The 22598-nt window shown below is 42.6% G+C and overlaps 1 protein-coding gene across 2 annotated transcripts in view; it reads left to right on the top strand.

The window, feature by feature from the left end:
* The window catches only part of RAB4A (RAB4A, member RAS oncogene family), a 70701-nt gene that overhangs the window by 41027 nt on the left and 7076 nt on the right, over positions 1-22598 (top strand). The window contains exon 8 of one of the 2 annotated variants that reach the window (XM_068981676.1): positions 1100-2642. The exons of the other annotated variant lie outside the window; for it this stretch is intronic. The gene's annotated coding sequence lies outside the window, so the exon portion shown is untranslated. Of the gene's footprint in view, positions 1-1099; positions 2643-22598 lie in introns of those variants that run through there. 2 annotated transcript variants of the gene reach the window in all.

Here is a 22598-nt window from a genome sequence, read left to right as displayed (position 1 = left end):
GCATTGTTCATAATTGCCAAAACTTGCAAACAAACAGGTTGTACTTCAGAAGGCAAATGGGTTAACTATGGTCTATCCAGACCATAGAATATCATTCAGCACTGAAAAGGAATGAGCTATCAAGCCATGAAAAGACTTAAAATAAAAGTTCAATGCATATAACTAAATGAAAGAAGAACCTTCAACGCATGTAACTAAGTAAAAGAAGCCGCCAGGCTACATGCTACCTGATTGTGACATTCTGAAAAAGGCAAAACTATGGAGACAGTGAAAAGACTGGGGATGAGAGGGATGAATATATGTCTGCGTATATTTGACCAATCTACAAGCGTGAACTGTGGTTTAACTGTGGGTTTGGGGTGATTATTATGTGTCAGCGTAGGTTCATCCCCTGTAACAAGGTGCCAGCGGGCGGGATGTTGGTAATGGAGGAGGCTGTATATGTGTGAGGGTCGGGCGTGTTTGGGAACTGTGTATAGTTGTTTCCTCCTCAGTTTTACTGGGAACCTAAAACTGCACTAAAAAAAAATTAAATCTTAAGGAAAAAACCTAAAGCCACCACTGAAACAACACAACAAAGGGTTTTGGCAAATTTAAATCAACATGGGAATTAAAATGGAATAAACACATAATTAATCTAAATAATCTGAAAGAAGACAGAAAAAGAAGGAAAAAGGACATAGAACAAATGGGGAAAATATGGAACAAAATGCTAGCGTAAACCTTCCCAATTAAAAAAAAATTAGATATTCTGCTTGAAATAATTTGTAGGAAATCTTTATGCTCTTGCTCAGAAAGAAAGGAAAGTTGATGGGAATGATTGGGTTACAGACTCTCCTGCCTTCATGTCAGTGATGAGTCTGTCTTAGGTTGAAGTCTAATCAATGTGCCTCTAGCTAAGGCTTCTTTATAAAATTTGCAAGTTGAGATTTTAACTTTCTAAAGCCTCCTCTTTTTTATGTGTAGTCAACATTATCTAATAGGCATAAGTAAGCTTAAATGAAAGTTGGAAGCGTTCACTGGTTCCCTTTGTGACTTTAAGCTATGTTTGGACATTTGTAATTATGCATATTTCTAAATCATTCTTAATATTTTTTAGGTGTTCATACAGTGGTATTTGGGACACAATTATTGAAGCTTGAAGAAGAAGGTTTTTTTTTTTAACCACCGTCTTTTTCTACTTTATATGGAAGTAGATCTTTGTGCAAAAAAATAATAATAATAATAATTTGGTATATTATGCAAGCTAGTAGATGTGGCACAGCAAACTGTATAATAAATCCAGTTCAATGGACAAGACCGTTAAATGTATACACATATGTAAAAGTGTTCTGTCCCGTACCCGCCCTTTCACCCTGGTTTGGATCCTGGCTGTGTACTGTACATATGCTTGTCCAGTGCATCTCCACAGCATGGTATCTGACATATGGTATGATAGAGCACTGCACTAAATGCAGTCTAATACTTTATTTTTTTTAATCGTCTGAACTAAAGTCTGTTCATTGTGAGGTGTGCTTTGATCATTATGTCAGTTATATTACACAGTTATGTTTGTAACCTGATATTCAGAGATTCTGGCATTGATGGCCGATGCAGTACTTACCACAGTCCACAAGGTGTTACATGAGCCACACTGGAAATACTAGATCAGAATTTACTCACATACTGAAATAAAGCGGTAAATGAAATTTTCTCATGAACTGTCTAGCACTCTGATTTTAAAGCATCTTCATCAGCTCAGTTCAGGAAGGAGAGCCAAGCACCCGATGTGTTTCAGGCACTAAGGATGCTGGTACCTTTCACCAAACTTCCTAGGCAACAGATGCAGCTCTCAGCATTGGTCAGTGCAATAGCTGAACCAGGGCTGTTTTCCTGGTCCCAGTTTGCTGATCACCTGATCTTCCTGTTAGAAAACTCATTTTTGCTACTGTGCTTTTCCTGGGATTAAGTATTACAGCATCACTTCCTCCTTTTTAGTGTTTTATTGTTTTGCGTTCATTTTAAGGATACCCACTAAAGTTAATATTAAAGGGACACCTCTAAGAAATTTCTGTACACTTTTGCTAAATACTTAAATGCCTTACAACAGATATCAAGTTGACATGTTTTTTAATTGACATGAGTTAATGTATATTGTATTACAAAGACTTGTTTTAATATTTTAAAATGTTTATGCAAAAATATATAATAGAACTTTTCTTTAAAGCTAAAATACAGTACTATTTAAAACTGAAAGGTTTAAATAGCATTCATCACCTTACATGTGTTCTTCCACTGTGACTTTTAGCTCAAAGTGGTAAATTTGATACCTGTAAGTTAGAAGCTGCCTACTGCTTTTGTTGTTTTGTTTTAATCAATAGAGCACAGCAGCACTACAAACTCTGGAAGTGACTTGGATAAAAATATCAAGATGTACCTGTTTTAAATATTTTAATTTTGCTTCTTTATATCTTGAATATTTGATTTTGAAAAGTCAAAATATGAAGCAAATTCTCAGACTGATCTGCTTCTTGGACCTCACTGGAAGAATGTTTCATTCAGTGTCTTGTTAACAGTGGGTTTGCAAGCTGCTCATTTTTGAACAGCTTTTTGCATGGGTAGGAGCGTGTCTGTTTGACTACATCAGTTTATGCAAAAGCAAAATTTTTTAAAAAAATAAGGCAAATGTTGGTTTAAAAGTGAGCCTGTTAATTTAAACCCCAGGTATTGCATATAATTCCACATCCCTTGACCAATAAAATTTGCTGGAGAACCAAACCATGGTGGTTCGTAATAAAGGCCTTTAGGAAAAAATGAAGAGGAGAGAAGATGTGGTATATGGTCCCTGGAGTGTTTTCTACCGCCAGCCAATCCTCTGATTCTTCTGACACCAGATGGGTTCTGTTCTGACATTGTCTCCCTGGAAATGGCATCAGATCACACAAGCTAAAGCCTGCATCAACACCCACCACCACCCAAACCGACACATTCTCGGCGCCAGTCACAGGTCCAGGGTGTCACTTGTGCTTCCCACCAGCCAGCCCTAAACCTGAGGTTCCTATGACCCACTCCTTGGGTTTAATTAATTTCTAGAGCAGCTCATAGAACTGAAAGTTTCCTTATGAGATTATGCTGTGTGCTAAGTCGCGTCTGACTCTTTGTGACCCTATGGACTATAGCCCACCAGGCTCCTCTGTCCATGGGATTCTTCAGGCAAGAATACTGGAATGGGTTGCCATGCCCTCCTCCAGGGGATCTTCCCAACCCAGAGATCAAACCCGTGGCTTCTGCATTTCAGGCGGATTCTTTACCGCTAAGCCCACCGGGGAAGCCCACCAGGGAAGCCCATGAGATTACTGGTTTACTACAAAAGCTACATATGAACAGAAGATGAGGAGGCACATAGGGCCAGGCCTGGAAGGGTCCCGAGCACAAGAGCCTCTGTCCCCATGGAGTTTGGGGTGCCCCACCTTCCTGGCTCATGGCTGTTTTCCTGTTCACCAAACAAGAGGCTTCTCAAATCTTGTTTAAGTTTTTTACTAGATCTTAATCTCTAGCACCCCCTTCTCTGAGGTCAGTGGGTGGAGCCAAAACTTCCTTAGATCTTTCTTGTGACCAGCTGCACCCTGAACCTCTCTAGGGTGACCCTGAAGTCATTTCATTGGCATAAACTCTGCTCAAAAGGAACCCCTAAAACTCAGGAAATTCTTAGTCTTTTAGGAGCTTTGTGTCAGGAACCAGAAATAAAGACCAAATATATCTAATAGTGAATGTTATTAAATGTGTACATTTCCCACAATTTGTTAAGTTTGCAGGATGTCCTTAATTTACATTTCTAGGAAAGCATTTTCTCAGTTTTCCTAGAAGATTCTACACTCCATTTAGACTTGAGATTTTAATTTATTTTTTCACAGTCCAGCATCTAAGTGAAAATGAAAACATTACAAATTGGGATACTGTAATGGTTTTATTGAAAAATAATAAGAGTTCTTGAAATCTTAAGAACATTGATTCCTAGCAGATCAATATTATTCAGAATGAAGAAAATGCTAAGATTAGTCATCTAAATGATTCGCATTTCATACTGTGACACAGTAGATGGTGCCTTATTTTCTGTCACATTTGTCCTATTTTTTTGCTTTTTTTTTCCAGAGGGGAAAGTTAGTCTTTAAAACACCAGTAAATTTTAAATAATTTTTTGTACTAGTTATAAAGTGATTTTATTAATCAATTGAAAACAGTCCAAGTTTGTCCCAGTTGTTGCTTGGTTGTTTCCTGATTATGTTTACTTCTTTAAGGAGTTGTTTTTAGAAATTTTTAGAGGGATTTATTTGAGAGCACTCAACTTGCCAGATTCAGTAAGAAGAAATAAGTTGTCGGCCATCACCCCCTAATGTTAGAAACTAACTGCCAGAAAATAATGTGATCAGGGACTCTTTTTTCTTTTAAAATAGAATTTATGTTGTTTTCCTTTTTTTTTTTTTTTAAATTTTGAGGGTTTTTGAACATACACAAGCATGGAGAAAATAGCATATAGAACTGCTACATCAACTGTTTTTCACAACTGTCTATTCATTATGCCAGTCTTGCTCTATCTACCTTTGCCCCACTTGTTTACACTGTAGTATTTTGCAAACATCCAAAGCCTCTGTCATTTCACCCAAAAATAGTTCAGCATACATCTCAACAAGAATATATATTTAAAATTTGTTATTGTCAACATACCATTGGGAACTTCAGAAGAGATACTATTACAAGCCAAGAATGGTTATGGTTTTTCTCTTGGAATTATATAAAGTTGTTTTCTGGATGTATTGAAGAAGCAAGATACACATCCTTTATCCAGTATCACTAAAGGTGACTTCCCAGCATGTGGCTAATTGTACTGGAAGTCCTGTCTCCGAGCCCAGAGGACAGTGTGCCTTCAGGAGGGACACAGGGCAGCCAACCTGCCACTCACAGCTGGTGCAGCCTCAGAAGCGGGAGCCCTGGTCATGCTGGTTGTTAAGACATTCAGTATCACCCCTGCTACGGTAGTAATGCAAGGCCCTCTTAATTAATTCTTCTCAGTGTGTCCACATGAGGGAATGTACTGAACTTGAGGTACATATCTATGGAACTTCACACTAACCAAGTATGATGTGGTTGAGTCCACAGGAATGTCAGCCTGCTCCTTCATACTCAAGGATGGATGTTGTCCTTCACCTATGGGAACTGGATGAAAAGCAGATAGCCTGTGCTCTGACAGCTCCCTTCTCTAATTTCTTGGTGTCATGTGTAAATTTCATTTTAAAGGAAAACTAGCATTTTAAGAAAAAATGCTTAATTTCTGAAAATGTCACATTCCAAAATACCATAGAAATAATTGGATCCATTAAATATCTGTGGGCCAGCTAACTCTGTATGAGAGAAAACTGCTGGTTTATGTATGTTGGGTGGGAGCCCTCAAATCATTTTACATTAGGGAGTTTTGTGATGTAATTATTTCTGGGTAAGTCTACAGCATCAGAAAAGTCATCCTATTGGTTTCTGTGGTCATAAACATTGGTCATATGCCCTCATGCCGTGCCTGTTTCCCGGGGAAAATGGTGCTCTTATAGGACACTTGTGTTTGTCTGAATGCCCCTTGGTTTCTCATCGCCTCTGTGCCTTTGTATGGACTGTGTTTTGTTATCCTCACCTATACTGCACCCCACTGTTTGTCCAGGTCTTTCAGGCTGAAGCCCCCTTGTCCTGACAGGTGCAGTTGGGAGCTGTCCCCAGCCCTGACCCCTGACACATGCAGACACACGCTGCTTCAGTATGTTTCTGTCCTGGGCTTTCTTTTGCTATTGATCACATTGATCCATGTATTGTCTTTGTCTTCACTGCTGGGCTGAGATGTCCTTTGAAAAGGGTGCCTTCTGTGTGCCCAGGGCCTGGCACATAGAAGGGACTGAAGTGCTTTTGAAAAGAACACATGATCGGAGTTGGGTTTGTTCCCAAGTCCTTCTAAAGGACATGGACATCAAGCCTATCCACTGCAAGGTACCTGTTTTATAAATCCCCTAAAAAGTGGTCATATAATCCCGCTTGGTCCCTTCCTTTCTGGGAGGGAGCCTCATAACTCCTAGAGCTCATTTTCAATTGACATCACCGAGATGGTGAAGTAGGAGGCCCCAGCTGCCATCTGCCCACCCACCCGCCCAAAGACCAACAGTTAGCTATCTGCAAAGATACACAGCTCTGAGCAAGCTCAGGAGTCTACTTAAGAAAATTCAGCAACTCAGTGGGACAAAAACCTGAGAATAATCACACAGAGATGGGAGGAAAAAGAGCTTCATTGTGTCTGCAATCTCCCATCCCCTAGGCAGGCTCTGCTCAGCACCAAGAGAAACCTCCCAGAATAGGGAGAGTTGCCCGCCCCAGGAAAGGGCATGGGCGTGACCAGCTTCTCCAGCCTTTTGGGGCATCAAACAAAGGACCTGTTGAGTTTATCCCACTCAGAGACCGGCAAAGCTGAGACACAGAACAAGTGTCAGCCCTGCAGCTGTTAAAACCATGGGTCCTAGTGCCCTGGTCCACAGTCCCCTGCAGCTTTCGACAGTTACCACCCCATGGGAATTCCGATCCCCAACCATCCGCTGCCTGCTCCCCACCCTCCCCTGGCCCCACTGGAGCCCAGTATCTGGACTGGCAACCTAACCGGACCTCTGAAGCTCTGCAGGTGCAAGACGCCTGCCTAGGCCCCTGAGGCTGGCCCCTACTGCCAGGTGCAAACTTGTGGCCAGCCCCTTCCAGCTGCGTGCCTGCACACGCCCAGGCTGATCCCCATTGCCAGCTTCCACTGCTGTGTACATACCTGTGGGAAGACACTGCAGCTCTGGGAAAGCACACCAGCTGTCTGATGGGCCCACACCTGGCCCAGACCCTTGGTACCTGCTCTGTTCCCCACCACTCTGTGTGTGTCTACAACCAGCCCCTGCCATCACACATGCACCTGCAGCGAGCCTCCCCAGCCAGATATGTGCATGTCTCAAGCTCCAGGTCTTCGTTGCTTCCTGCCCTGATCAGCAGGCCTCCCTAGCCAGGTGTGTGCATGTCTCAAGCTCCAGGTCTTCGTTGCTTCCTGCCCTGAATAGCTGGCCTCCCCAGCCAGATGTGTGCATGTCTCAAGCTCCAGGTCTTCGTTGCTTCCTGCCCTGAATAGCTGGCCTCCCCAGCCAGATGTGTGCATGTCTCAAGCTCCAGGTCTTCGTTGCTTCCTGCCCTGATCATCTGGCCTCCCCAGCCAGATGTGTGTGTGTCTCAAGCTCCAGGTCATCATTGCTTCCTGCCCTGATCAGCAGGCCTCCCCAGCCAGATGTGTGCATGTCTCAAGCTCTAGGTCTTTGTTGCTTCCTGCCCTGAATAGCTGGCCTCCCCAGCCAGATGTGTGCATGCCTCAAGCTCCAGGTCATCGTTGCTTCCTGCCCTGATCAGCAGGCCTCCCCAACCAGATGTGTGCGTGCCTCAAGCTCCAGGTCATTGTTGCTTCCTGCCCTGATCCCTAGATGCTGAACCTGGAGGTGCCACTGGGGAACCCACCAGCCCTTGCAGACACTGCAGACCCCCGACAGTGCTTGTCAGGAACTACACAGTGGATGCTGTGACCCTCAGTGACCCGAGTCAATGACAATATCACTCCCGCCCAGACACACACCTGCACGTGACACCCTGTACCACTGGGCCTGGGTCACAGTATGTGCCAGCACATCTGCAACTGAAGGTGAAAGTCTTACACCAAAGGCAGCTCATAAAGTTCGGATGAGGTAACTGCATACACACCTATATGCAAGACTTCAGGGATCACAGAATCGGGGAATCATGAGACCACCAAAGGAACATGGTAAATTTCCAGCGACCCTCCCTAAAGAAATGGAGATACATGAGTTGCCCAACAAAGAATTCAAAATAATTGTTCTAAAAATGCTCAGAGAGCTACAGGAGAACATAGATAAAACAATTAACAAAATCATGAAAGCAAGAACAAAATGAGAAGTTTAATAGAAAACATAAAGACGAACCAAACAAATTTTGGAGCTGAAGAGCACAATGACTGAACTGAAGAATTTAATACAGAGCTTCAACAACAGACTAGATCAAGCAGAAGAAAGAATTGCTGAGCTTGAAAACAGAGCATTTGAAATCATCCAGAGAAGGGGGTGGGGGAAGAATGAAGAGAAATGAAAAGCTTACAGGACTTCTGAGACACCATTAAGAAACAGTCTGCTCATCAATGGAGCCCCAGGAGAAGAGGGGGAGGAAGGGTAGGAAGCTTGTTTAAATAAATGATGACTGAGAACTTCCCAAACCTGGGTAGGCATTTGGACATCCAGGTTTCAGTCCAAAACACTCTTCACCAAGACACATTTTTAACAAAACTGTCTAAAACCATAACTCCCAGAGCAGCCTCTTCATTTGTGACTGTTGGCTTCGGTGCAGAGTTATCCAGTTGTTTTACATTTTAGGTGAAGAGCCTTACTGTTTAAGTTGCAGGTTTTGTTGTTTGGATCAGTATTTCTTGGAAACGCTATCTGTACATTCTTAGTTGGCCTATTGTTACATGACAGTACAGCCTGTGGGCAAGCAGTTGTCCAGGATGCTGTGTTGTCTGTCTGCACTGACCAGTACATGAGGCTGTGAGGAGCAGCTGAGGATGTGATTGTCGATAAATGTCTGCTTTCAAGCCTAGACCTGCTCAGCTATCCAAGACTTGCAGGATGCGTCATAATAAATGCTTGGGGTGAAATGTGTGAAATCGCTCAATTCTGTTAACACACACTCTGTTACAATTGACAAGTCCTTGTGTTGAAGCAGAAGCTGGAGCTATAAAAACTAACGGCTGCCTTTTCAAAGCAGTAGTAGAGGAATGGCAAATAATAGTTTCCCTACTCTAATTTTAAGAGGAAATGATTTCACCTGAAGTTTTTAAATTTGTTTTTCTATTTAGGTGGTTTATGCCTGTTTTTAGCTGATTTTTCAAATGTTCGTCCTACCTGAACTGTGAGAACTCTATTTTTGCACTTGGTGAAATTCAATACCCAAGCGCTGCTTTGGTTGTTCACTGTATCTCTGATCAAGGTATAGGATTTCGTGCCCACTTTTCTTCCTTAAAAAAAACAACAACAACAAAAAAAAAAAACACAGTTTATCAAGAAATTATGGAGAATTTTTAGTTTAACACTCATTTTTAATATTGTCATTTGAAATGTCTGTAACTGAGACCTAAAGGGGCGTAGCATTTTTTACAATTTAAAAGTGTTCTCAGATGTAACATCTGATTGAACCTTCAAAACAGCCCTTTGCAGTGGCACAGAACAGAAGTAGGCCCACTTCACAGCCCAGATGCCTGAGATGTGGAGGCAGGGGCCACCACCCCCAGGAAGTGGACGGCAGGTCCAGGGGAAGCCCTGTGCTTCCACCATGCAGCACCATCAGACAGAACACTGGGTTTTCTGTTGACTGGAATCTTTTTTTCCCCTTCAAAATTGATGGCAATTTCAAACACACACGTTTATTGGAATTTCAAGAACTGTGAAGCATTCTTTTTTATATAATTTTATTTGTTTTAATTGGAGGATAATTACAATATTGTGATGGTTTTTGCCATACATCAGCATGATACATCAGGTATACATGTGTCGCCCCCCATCCTGAACCCCTCTCCCACATCCCTCCCCACCCTAACTGGTACAAGTATTTTCCATGTTTAAAATACCTTTAGTGCTAAACCGTTCAAGGTGGGAAACAAGTTGACTTCATCACTGTGAAGCCATACTTTAAAAAAGAGAAAATTGCAAGTTTGATAACTTGTTTTATTGTCCTTGCCTTCAACACATTGAAAATATATTATCAATTGAAAATGCATGACTGAAAATGCATGCCAACTGGTTTTCAGAATGCTTGTCACAGTATTCTTGTGTTTTGTGGTGAAAGCTGTATCCGAGTTGCTGTGGGTCAGATGTTACTCTGTAAAGGTGAGACCCTGCCTGGGGGCCTGCGCTCTGGCCGTGGCCCTCCTGGCCTGGGGGGTGCCTCTGTCTCACACCCGTTCCCACTGCGTGTACTGTGTGTGGTTACCGTGGCAACACTCGTGCCATCTGCCAATAAAGTCCTGACCCCGGCTGGCCCTCATCTGTGCTTCTCTTCTCTGCTTACCTAACTTGGTCCTTGAGCAAGAATAGAAGAAAAGTGTCTTTACGCACTTATTTTTACTTGATTTGTAACCATCTAATTATTCTACTCTGGCCTTCCTTTTCTAATTTCCGAGAGTAATGTTGGCTTTAAACACTGGTGGGTGACTTCAGACTTTTACTCAATTCAGTTACATTTTGGGATCCATGTATCAGCCTCAACTTTAGGCCAAGTCTGCTGTTTGTCCTCAGGGATGTCCCAGTGGATGGTGTCTCACTCATTGTCAGAGCTGTTCTCATGGGGTGACCTCACACCAGCAGAGTGCTTGACTGGGTGTGGGTACAAGTCTAGTTCACAGAAAAGCATCATTGAAGGCACAGCCAGCAGTGTTGGGAGGGAACCATCCGTGAGGGACCAGGTGCAGTGCCCAGCACGGGGCCCCAGCAAGGTGGGCTGTTGAAGGGGGCTCTTGGCAGGAAGCAGGTATTTGGTCCCAACCCCTAAGGTTCCTCTCAAGGGGCAGAAGCATAGAGACAGAAGAATCTCCCTCTGCCCCCATTCTTGTGAAATCCTCAAAGATCTCAGGCCCCAGTCAACACCTAGGTTGTAAAACCAGTAAAGGATGGATTAACAGCGATGATAGTTGTCACAAGTACTTGTGTGCTTAGTTGCTCAATTGTGTCTGACTCTTGACAACCCCACAGACTGTATCCCACCAGGCTCCTCTGTCCATGGGCTTCTCCAGGCAAGAACATGAGTGGGTTGCCATTCTCTCTCCAGGGAATCTTCCTGACCCAGGGATTGAACCTGGGACCGCTGCACTGCAGGTGGATTCTGTACCATTTGAGCCACCAGGAATGCCTAGTTGTCACAAATAGTCACTGTTAACTAGTTCGATCTACCTCTCACAGTCAATATGGCCAATGTTTTGGCTTTAAATCAAAGCCACATTCACAGCAAGATCCTAGGCCACGGGCATAGTATCCCCTGCCCACAGGCTCCCTGCACCGGTGCGGACGTGGGCAGAGGGCATCTGCTTGACCTTCCTGATGCTGAAGACACCCCTCACTTCCCTTTCTTCACTGTACCCCCTATAGACAGCTCCTGATGGTGGGAGGGGAGTAGCGTGTGAATGTGCCCCCTTCTGCTTGGGAGGCTGCACTGCCATCAGCATCCTGGGCCAGGGCATCTGCCCGCGTGTGGATGTGGGGGAAGCCTGGGAGTGGCGTGGCCAAAGATGTGCTCATCTTTAAGGCCCATAAAGCCGAACTGCCCTCCAGACAGCTTATGCAAATTTACCCTCCCACTAACAGTGTGGGAGTGCTGTGCTGTGCTTAGTCGCTCAGTTGTGTCCAACTCTTTGTGACCCCATGGACTGCAGCCCACCAGACTCCTCTGTCCATGGGGATTCTGCAGACAAGAATGCTCGAGTACGTTGCCATGTCCTCTGGGAGATCTTCCAACCTAGGGATCAAACCCAGATCTCCTGCATTGCAGACAGATTCTTTACATTCTGAGCCACCAGGGAAGCCCAGGAATACTGAAGTGGGTAGCCTATCCCTTCTCCAGGGTATCTTCCTGACCCAGGAATTGAACCAGGGTAGGCAGATTCTTTACCAGCAGAGTTACCAGGGAAGCCCAACAGTGCAAGAGACCCAAACTTAAATCCATGCTGTTTTCCCAAAAAAACCACAGGTTTTTTTTTTTTTTTTCAATTAAGGTTTACATTTTGTCTTTATTAAATTTTAACCTTTGGCGGTCATGAAGAAGGTATTGTTTAACCTATAAACAGCAGTCACAGGCTAGGAATGCTGCTTTCATGAAGTGGACACCACAGCTGTTCCTGGGAAGTCAGTCCTGCTGTAGAGGAAGGTGGAGCAGAGTTTGTGTGTCCAGAAGGGAGCACTTGAAAAACCAGCAGCCTGGCTTACCTAAGCAAGCCCTGGGTCTTCTGAAAAACGTGATAAGCTTCTATTGTTAGTGTAATCAAGTTAAAATTTTATTCCTAGGAAAGGTCAGTCTGCTGCTGCTGCTGCTAAGTCGCTTCAGTTGTGTCTGACTCTGTGCGACCCCATAGATGGCAGCCCACCAGGCTCCCCCTTCCCTGGGATTCTCCAGGCAAGAACACTGGAGTGGGGTGCCATTGAAGGTTAGTCTGTTGGGTGTAAATTCAGGACTTACACCTCACTGTCCAGCAATCTCCATGTTTGAATATGGTAAAGAATCTGCCTGCCAGTGCAGGAAACGTGGGTTTGGTCCCTGGACCAGGGAGTTCCCCTAGAGAAGGAAATGGCAACCCCCTCCAGTATTCTTGCCTGGGAAATCCCATGGGCAGAGGAACTACAGGCCATGATGTTGCAAGAGCCGGACACAACTTAAGAGACTATACAACAACAACAGATGTTCAAGGTATGCTCCCAACTGGTTCAGGCCCAGGAGAGGAGGTTGTGGTCCTTGGCCCTACAGGCCCCCAGCTGTGGATATGGGGGCCAGCCTGGCTTAACCATCACAAGCTTAGTTTTCAGGGGGATACACATTTTCAAAGAGTGGGTATCTAGTTTTTGCTTTTTTCTGTTTTCTCTAGGAGTTTTGTTTGTTTGTTTTAATGCTAATGCATTCTTATGTGTCAAAAGTCAAAGCAGTGTGGAAAGTCACCCTGGGGCCTGCTAGCCTCCCCCTGGCTCCCTCCCTTCCCCTAACCTCATAGTAACCACGGGCTAGTGTGTGTATCCCTCCAGAGTGGCTTGACATGGATACACATGTTATTACTGCTTCCTTTCTTAAACAAAAAGCAACGTGTTACACACATTGTCTTTTTCCATACACATTGTATCTTGGAGTGAGAGCTTTCTCCTTACTGAAGGCTGCAGAATGTTCCACTGTGTGGATATGCCATGTTTTCTGTAACCAGCTCCTTACTGATAAACAACTGAGTTGTTTCCAGTTCTCTGGTTCTCATGAGGTACTTCCAAAATATATGATTAGTGACAGCATCATCAATTTCTATCTTCATTGACATTCATTAGAAAAGTAACATCATTCCTCCTAGTTCAGCCTCTTCTTATGCAGAGGCAAGAAAATTTACAAAATCAGATGGAAGGGGGAAAAGAAATCTAGCAAGAAATATGAAAGATTTTTTCAATGAAAACTTTATTAAATAAATACATAAAGACCCAACTTAAAAGGAGACATATTCTGTTTGGGAATACAAAGACTCACTACTATTATAAAGATGTCAATCGCCTCAAAATTAATAAATTCAATACAGCTTAATGAAATTGCCAAATGGAATGTTAAAACAGAAACTGACACGCTCATTCAGAAGTTCATATAGGAAAGAAAATAACCAAAGAAAGTAAAGAACAAGGTAGGGGTGGGGAGACTTGCCATCAGTTCAGTTCAGTCACTCAGTTGGGTCCAACTCTTTGCAACCCCATGAACCACAGTACGCCAGGCCTCCTGTCCATCACCAACTCCCAGAGTCTACCCAAACCCATGTCCATTGAGTCGGTGATGCCATCCAACCATCTCAGCCTTTGTCGTCCCCTTCTCCTCCTGCCCTCAATCTTTCCCAGCATCAGGGTCTTTTCAACTGAGTCAGCTCTTCGCATCAGGTGGCCAAAGTATTGCAGTTTCAGCTTCAACATCAGTCCTTCCAGTGAACACCTAGGACTGATCTCCTTTAGGATGGACTGGTTGGATCTCCTTGCAGTCCAAGGGACTCTCAAGAGTCTTCTCCGACACCACAGTTCAAAAGCATCAATTCTTCTGCACTCAGCTTTCTTTACAGTCCAACTCTCACATCCATACATGACCACTGGAAAAACCATAGCCTTGACTAGATGGACTTTTGTTGGCAAAGTAATATTTCTGCTTTTTGACACAGCTGTGTATAATGGACTTTTGGACTCAGAGGGAGAGGGAGAGGGTGGGATGATTTGGGAGAATGGCATTCTATCATGTATACTATCATGTAAGAATTGAATCGCCAGTCTATGTCTGACGCAGGATACAGCATGCTTGGGGCTGGTGCATGGGGATGACCCACAGAGATGTTATGGGGAGGGAGGTGGGAGGGGGGTTCATGTTTGGGAACACATGTAAGAATTAAAGATTTTAAAATTAAAAAAAAAATTAATAAAAAAAAATTTTCTGCTTTTTAATTTGATATCTAGGTTGGGCATAACTTTCCTTCCAAGGAGTAAGCATCTTTTAATTTCATGGCTGCAATCACCATCTGCAGTGACTTTGGAGCCCAGAAAAATAAAGTCAGACACTGTTTCCACTGTTTCCCCATCTATTTCCCATGAAGTGATGGGACCGGATGCCATGATCTTCGTTTTCTGAATGTTGAGCATTAAGCCAACTTTTTCACTCTCCTCTTTCACTTTCATCAAGAGGCTCTTTAGTTCCTCTTCACTTTCTGCCATAAGAGTGGTGTCATCTGCATATCTGAGGTTATTGATATTTCTTCCAGCAATCTTGATTCCAGCTTGTGTTTCTTCCAGCCCAGTGTTTCTCATGATGTACTCTGTATATAAGTTAAATAAGCAGAGTGACAACATACAGCCTTGACGTACTCCTTTTCCTATTTGGAACCAGTGTGTTGTTTCATGTCCAGTTCTAACTGTTGCTTCCTGACGTGCATACAGGTTTCTCAAGAGGCAGGTCAGGTGGTCTGGTATTCCCATCTCTTTCAGAATTTTCCAGTTTATTGTGATCCACAGTCAAAGGCTTTGGCATAGTCAATAAAGCAGAAATAGATGTTTTTCTGGAACTCTTGCTTTTCCCACGATCCAGCAGATGTTGGCAATTTGATCTCTGGTTCCTCTGCCTTTTCTAAAACCAGCTTGAACATCTAGAAGTTCACAGTTCATGTATTACTGAAGCCTGGCTTGGAGAAATTTAAGAATCTTGGGTAAGAGAAACCCAAGTAAGATGGTAGGCACTGAGAGAGAGCATCAGAGGGCAGCCAGACTGAAACCACAATCACAACTAGCCAATCTGATCACATGGACCACAGCCTTGTTTAACAATGAAACTACGCCATGCTGTGTAGGGCCACCCAAGACGGACAGGTGATGGTGGAGAGGTCTGACACAATGTGGTCCACTGGAGAACGGAATGGCAAACCACTTCAGTATTCTTGCCTTGAGAACCCCATGAACAGTATAAAAAGGCAAAAAGATAGGACACTGAAAGATGAACTCCCCAGGTCGGTAGGTGCCCAATATGCTACTGGAGATCAGTGGAGAAATAACTCCAGAAAGAATGAAGGGATGGACCCAAAGCAAAAACAACACCCAGTTGTGGATGGGACTGGTGATAGAAGCAAAGTTCAATGCTGTAAAGAGCAGTACTGCATAGGAACCTGGAATGTTGGGTCCATGAATCAAGGCAAACTGGAAGTGGTCAAACAGGAGATGACAAGAGTAAACATCGACATTCTAGGAATCAGCGAACTAAGATGGACTGGAATGGGTGAATTTAACTCAGATGACCATTATATCTACTACTGTGGGCAGGAATCCCTTAGAAGAAATGGAGTAGCCATCACTGTCAACAAAAGAGTCTGAAATGCAGTACTTGGATGTAGTCTCAAAAACAACAGAATGTTCTCTGTTTGTTTCCAAGGCAAACCATTCAATATCACGGTAATCCAAGTCTATACGCCAACCAGTAATGCTGAAGAAGCTGAAGTTGAACTGTTCTATGAAGACCTACAAGACCCTCTAGAACTAACACCCCAAAAAAGGTGTCCTTTTCATTATAGGGGACTGGAATGCAAAAGTAGGACGTCAAGAAACACCTGGAGTAACAGGCAAATTTGGTCTTGGAATGCAGAATGAAGCAGGGCAAAGGCTAATAGAGATCTGCCAAGAGAAGGCACTGGTCAGAGCACACCCTCTTCCAACAACACAAGAGAAGACTCTACACATGGACATCACTAGATGGTTGACACTGAAATCAGACTGATTATATTCTTTGCAGCCAAAAATGGAGAAGCTCTATACAGTCAGCAAAAACAAGACCGGGAGCTGACTGTGGCTCAGATCATGAACTCCTTATTGCCAAATTTAGACTCAAATTGAAGAAACTGGAGAAAAACCACTAGACCATTCAGGTATGAACTAAATCAAATCCCTTATGACTATACAGTGGAAGTTACAAATAGATTTAAGGGACTAGATCTGATAGACTGAGTGCCTGATGAACTATGGACAGAGATTCATAACAGTGTACAGGAGACAGGAATCAAGACCATCCCCAAGAAAAAGACTTGCCATACCAAATACTAAAATGCACTGTAAAATTAAAACCTTTGAGCTCAGGTTTAGATCCATAGAGGAGCAGCATCTAGACCCTTCCCCTTGTATCTGTTGCAGTTTATGAAAATGTATGGTGTGACATTTTAAATCAGTAAGGGCTTTTTCACTGGATGGTGTTAAGTCCTTTTTCTACCCATTTAATTCAATTTTTTCTAAAAAAGGTTGATCTCAAAGTCATATTCACCAAAAATTAATTTAGTTGGATTAAAGGTCTAAAAGCAAAAGGTGAGTTGTCTTTTTTTTTTTTTTTTTAAGGCACTGGAAGAACATACAGAATTTTTATTATGACCAAAGAGTGACTCTTTCTGTAGGTGACACTACATACCTCATCTGTAAAGAAAGTGTTTGAGGTTTGAGATTAGTATTTCCTATACAACAAACAGAAGCAGAGGAGATTAAGAAGAGGTGGCAAGAATACATAGAAGAACTGTATTTTAAAAATCTTAATGACCTGGATAACCACAATGGTGTGGTCACTTACCTAGAGTCAGCCATCTTGGAGTCTGAAGTCAAGTGGGCCTTAGAAAGCATCACTAGGAACAAAGCTAGTGTAGATGATAGAATTCCAGCTGAGCTGTTTCAAATCCTAAAAGATGCTGCTGCTAAAGTGCTGCACTCATTATGCCAGTAAATCTGGAAAACACAGCAGTGGCCACAGGACTGGAAAAGGTCAGTTTTCATTCCAATCCCAAAGAAGGACAATGCCAAATGCTCAAACTACCACACAGTTGTACTCATTTCACATACTAGCAAGGTAATGCTCAAAATCCTTCAAGCTAGGCTTCGACAATATGTATGTGAACCAAGAACTTCCAGATGTACAAGCTGAATTGAGAAAAGGCAGAGGAGCCAAAGATCAAATTGCCAACATCTGCTGGGTCACAGAAAAGGCAAGGGAATTCCAGAAAAACTTCTACTTCTGTCTCATTGATGACGCTAAAGCCTTTGACTGCGTGGATCACAAGAAACTGGAAAATTCTTAAAGAGATGGAAATACTAGACCACCTTACCTGCCTCCTGAGAAACCTATATGCAGGTCAAGAAGTAACAGAACCAGACATGGAACAACAGACTGGTTCAAAATTGGGAAAGGAGTATGTTGAGGCTGTATATTGTCACCCTGCTTATTTAACTTACATGCAGATTGCATCATGTGAAATGCTGGGCTGGATGAATCACAAGCTGGAATCAAGATTGCTAGAAGAAATATCAACAACCTCAGATATGCAGATGATACCACCCTAATGGCAGAAAGCAAAGAGGAACTAAAGAGCTTCTTAAGGAAGGTGAAAGAGGAGAGTGAAAAAACTGGCTTAAAACTCAACATTCAAAAAACTAAGATCATGGTATCTGATCCCATCACTTCATGGCAAAAAGATGGGGAAAAAATGGAAACAGTGACATTTTTTTTCTTGGGCTCCAAAATCACTGTGACTGCAGCCATGAAATTAAAAGATGCTTGCTCCTTGGAAGAGTAGCTATGACAAAGCTAAGCAGTCAGTTCACTTTGCTGACAAAGGTCTGAATAGTCAAATCTATGGTTTTTCCAATAATCATGTACTAATATGAGAGTTGGACCATAAAGAAGGCCAAGCCCCAAAGAATCGATGCTTTTGAATTGTGGGGCTGGAGAAGATTCTTGAGAGTCCCTTGGACAGCAAAGAGATCAAACCAGTCAATCGTAAAGGAAATCAACCCTGAATATTCATTGGAAGTACTGATGCTATAGCTCCAATACTCTGGCTACCTGATGCAAAGAGCTAACTCATTGGAAAAGACCCTGATGCTGGGAAAGATTGAGGGCAAGAGGAAAGAGGAGCAACAGTTTTGGTTGCTCCAAAGATGGTTGGATGGTATCACCGACTCAATAGACATGAGTTTGGGCAAACTCAGGGAGATAGTGAAGGACAGGGAAGCCTAGTGTGCTGCAGTCCACGAGGTCAGAAAGAGTAGGATACCACTTAGTGACTGAAAAACAATACAACAAAAGAAAGCATAAAGTTAGCACTGGGCTATGACGAAGTATTTGCGATGTGTTTACCAGAAGAGTGGTATCAGACCTACAGAGATCCCAGCTAGTTAAGCAGATAGAAACCCACTGAAAAATTAAAAGGCAGTGTGCTTTTCCCATTTGTCCCAAATAAGTTTAAGCTTGGTAAAGCACATAAATACGCCATTCATCAAACAAATAGATGATTGATCAGCATGAAAAAGAAGCTAACCCTGGCTAATAGTGAAATTCAGATTCAAATAACCACATTTTATTCCTAATATTGCTATTGTATGGCTTGTTCTTTTTGTCAAGCTTGCTAGAGGCTTATCAATTTTATTGATCTTTCAAAAACACAGCTTTTGGCTTCATTTGTTTTTGTTCTCAATTTCATTGATTTCTGCTCTTTTTCCTTCATTCTTGAAGATGTGGTCTTGCTTTGCTTATTCTTTTCTAGTCTAAGATGGAAGCTTAGATTATTGCTGAGACCTTTCTTAACATAAGCTGTCAATGCTAATCAGTTCCTTCTAAGCACTGCTTTAACTGTGCCCAAAATTTTTAAAAACTTCAAAATTACATTTCATTTTTCTCCCATTTAAAATATCTTCTGATTTCTCTTGAGACCATCTTTTTGGTGGATTATTTATGAGCAGGTTATTTAATTTCCAACTGATTTGAGATTTTCCCTTCTTTATGGATTTCTAGTTTAATTCCATCATAGTCAGAAACATGAGTTGTATGATTTTTAATGTAAGATTATTTTAATAACCAGGATGTGGACTTGTCTTGATGAATGTTCCATGTGCAGTGAAAATTTTTTGTTCTTTTTTTTGGTAGAGTGTTGTGTAAATGTCAGTGAGTTGGTTAATGGTGTTGTCTAGCCCTTTGAATGTCTTTATTAATTTTTTGTCTACTAGTTCTATTACTGATAGGAGTATTGAAGTCCTTAACTATAATTGTAAATTTGTCTAGTTCTCAGAGTCAGATGTGTTCCTTCAAAATATTTTGCCTCAGGACAATTTGCTTTGTAGTTTTAAATTTTTTTAATAGAGTAATAATTTTTATTTTATTGTATAATCCATATTAAAGACAGTGATTTAAATGGCTCCTGTGATGTATGGAGTATTAGATATATCAAAGGCCCTGAGTCCCGGCTATAAAAACCTTAGAACTTGATGACTGGCATGTATTTTCTTTTAACTATTTATTTTTCCCCTTTTACTAGAAGACCCGTTTATGAGACTGCACTAACAGGACAGAGGAGGATCAGTGACATCCGTCCGCCCGAGCCACTTGTTCCCTGTCATCACGCTGCTTTCCCCATGCGTGCAGAGAACGCCAGTTCATCTCGCATTCTGCCACTTTGTAGAGATGCTGTCTGCCATGCTTCCCACAAGTCTGCCAGATTTTAGGAACATTCACACTCTCACTGTTGGCACAGATGCTCATCTCTTTGGAAGCTCTGTAGTTAGGGTCTGAGTGGAAGCCCGCTGCTGTGTCTCCTCCACTATAGAACTCTTCCGCCTCTGACCAACACTGACCCCAGGTGAGAAGAGGCTTCCCACATATCAAACAGTTTTTCAACCTCAGCCGAGTGTCCTTCAGTTCAGCTCAATTCTGACAACATACTTGGAGAGAGTGGCAGGTCCCACGAGTTAAGGGCTCAGCCCCATGAGCCTGCCCCATCCCAGCTTCAGATGCCAATCACAGGTCCAGGCTGTCACCTGTGCTTCTGAGCAACCACCCCAGAACTCCCTCCTTGGGTTCAACTAATTTGCTAGAGCAGCTCACAAAAGTCAGAAAAACAAATTACTTACTTGATTACTGCCTTATTGTAGAGGATATAACTCAAGAACACCCAGATGGAAGACATGTAGGGGGCATGGGAGGGGAAAGGGTGCAGTTTCCCTGCTCTGTGGACACCATTCTCACATCTCCACCTGTTTACTGACCAGAAAACTCCATGAACCCTGGATTTGTGGGTTTTACAGAGGTTTCATCATATAGGGTGAGTGATTAAGTCATTGGCCATTGGTGACTGACTGAATCTCCAGCCCCTCTCTCTTCCCTGGAGGTCAGAGATCGGGTATAGGACTCAAAGTCCCAACCCTTTCTTCCCAATCGGTTTCCCTGGCAACCAGACAGTATTCTTAGGGCTGGCCAAAAGTCACTTCAAAAATGTGTGTTGAAAAGGGGGCTTATTACGACTGACAAGGCACTCCTTTCACTTTCTGGCTCTGGAGCCGTTTCTGGGGCCGAGAACGAATGACCAAATTCTAGAATTCCTGTTCTCCTTCCCCCACGCTCCCAGCTTCCTTTGGTATCACTTCTCTCCTGTCTGAATACATCCTTTGGCTGTTTCTTTAAAGCAGGTCTTCTGGCTATCAATTCTTAGTTTTCCTGCATCTGAGAATGTCTTTATTTCACCCTCATTCCTGAGGGATATTTCACTGGATATAGAATTCTAAGTTGGCAGTTCTTTTCTTTCAGCACTTTAAGAAATGTGCCACTTACTTCTGGCCTCCATAGTTTCTGATTAAAAAAATGCACGTGCATAGGAACTGTCCCCCTGTAGGTCACCTCTCACTTTTCCCTGGCTGCGTTCAAGATGTCTGTTAGCTTCCAAAAGTTAATGACGTGTCTGGGCTTGGATTTCTTGGGTTTATTCTGTTTCAGCTTCACTCAGCTCACCTGGAAGGATTTTAGCCATCATTTCTGCAGATGATTTTAAAGCACTACACTCTTCCTCTTCTCTTTCTATGATTCCTATAACACAACCTGGAAACTTTTCTCCAGCCCTTTTCTGTTCTTCAGATTGGATGATCTGTGTTGATCTGTTATCTTTATTTTGTCATCTTCAACCTGCTATTCCGTCTATCCAGCAAGATTTTTTAAATTTCAGTTGGAGTATTTTTCAGTTCTAATATTGTCAGTTTTCCTATTATCTATTTCTCTACTGATAATTTCTAGCTTAATACTTATTTCAAGAGTGTGATCATTCATTTGAACTTCTCAATAATAGCTTCCTTCAAGTCTATGATGGCAGCTACTGATTGCCTTTTTCCATGACAGCCATTTTCATGGTTTCATATGCTGAGTAATTTGGAGTGCCTCATAGGTATTTTGAATACTACATGGTGAAACACAACCAAGTCCTGTGGAGAATGCTGGCATTTTTGTTTTATCGAGTAATCAATCTGTTTAGGCTCAGGCCCCAAGTCCTGGCCTGCTGGTTCCAATGCCAGTTCAGCCTTCAAAGCTTCTGCAGTGCTCTTTGGACCTGCCTCACATGTACAGAATTTTGTGGTCAGTCTGAGACCTGAGGAGGGGTCTGCCAGGCAGCCCACTCTCAAAGGTGCTTGGCTGGCTAATTAGGATCAGGGGGATAGTGTGAACAAGGAGAACAGGTGAGGGAAAGCTGGGGAGTTACAGAATATGTATAGCATTATTCCATATTTGTGCAAAAAAAAAAAAGTGTATATGTACCTCCAAGTGCCTGGAGAAAAGGCCTGGTCTCCTCTAAGAAGGGATGCAGAATGTTGGTGAGGGGTGGTACTAGAAGGAACTCTCACTTTCGACTCCACACTTCACTTTGAGTTAGGGCTTCTCTAGTGGCTCAGTGGTAAAGAATCTGCCCACCAGTGTAACAGACTCGGGTTTGATCCCTCAGTCAGGAAGGTCCCTAGAGAAGGAAATGGAAACCCACTCCAGTATTCTTGCTTGGGAAAAAATCACATGGACAGAGAAGCCTGGTGGGCTACAGTGCATGGGTTCACAAAGAGTTGAATGCAACTAAACAACACATCTAAGTTTCTTTTGCCCATGTCCTATCCCTTATTTTCAAAGCAATAAGGTATGAGGGAAAGACTGGGGAAAATGTGGAGTTTAATTCAAAGTATATACACAGAAAGTATCTTTTCCTGGATGTAATATACCTTACTGAATATTTATCTAATGAAAAATACATTTAGGAGTCAATATAATCACTGAATTCTCTTCAACCATTAATGTACTAATCAGAATTACTACCCACAAAACAGAAGCTTAGCCTGTAGTATTAATGAACTTTATTCACATTTTTCCAAGTAACTACAATATTAAATACAAGCTAAAAGCAACACACAGTTCTTAGGAAACACAGCCCC

Source organism: Capricornis sumatraensis, chromosome 10, assembly GCF_032405125.1.
Source record: "Capricornis sumatraensis isolate serow.1 chromosome 10, serow.2, whole genome shotgun sequence".
Lineage (NCBI taxonomy): Eukaryota > Metazoa > Chordata > Mammalia > Artiodactyla > Bovidae > Capricornis > Capricornis sumatraensis.
Note: the sequence above shows the minus strand (reverse complement) of the source record. Positions and strands in the feature narration are given on the sequence as shown.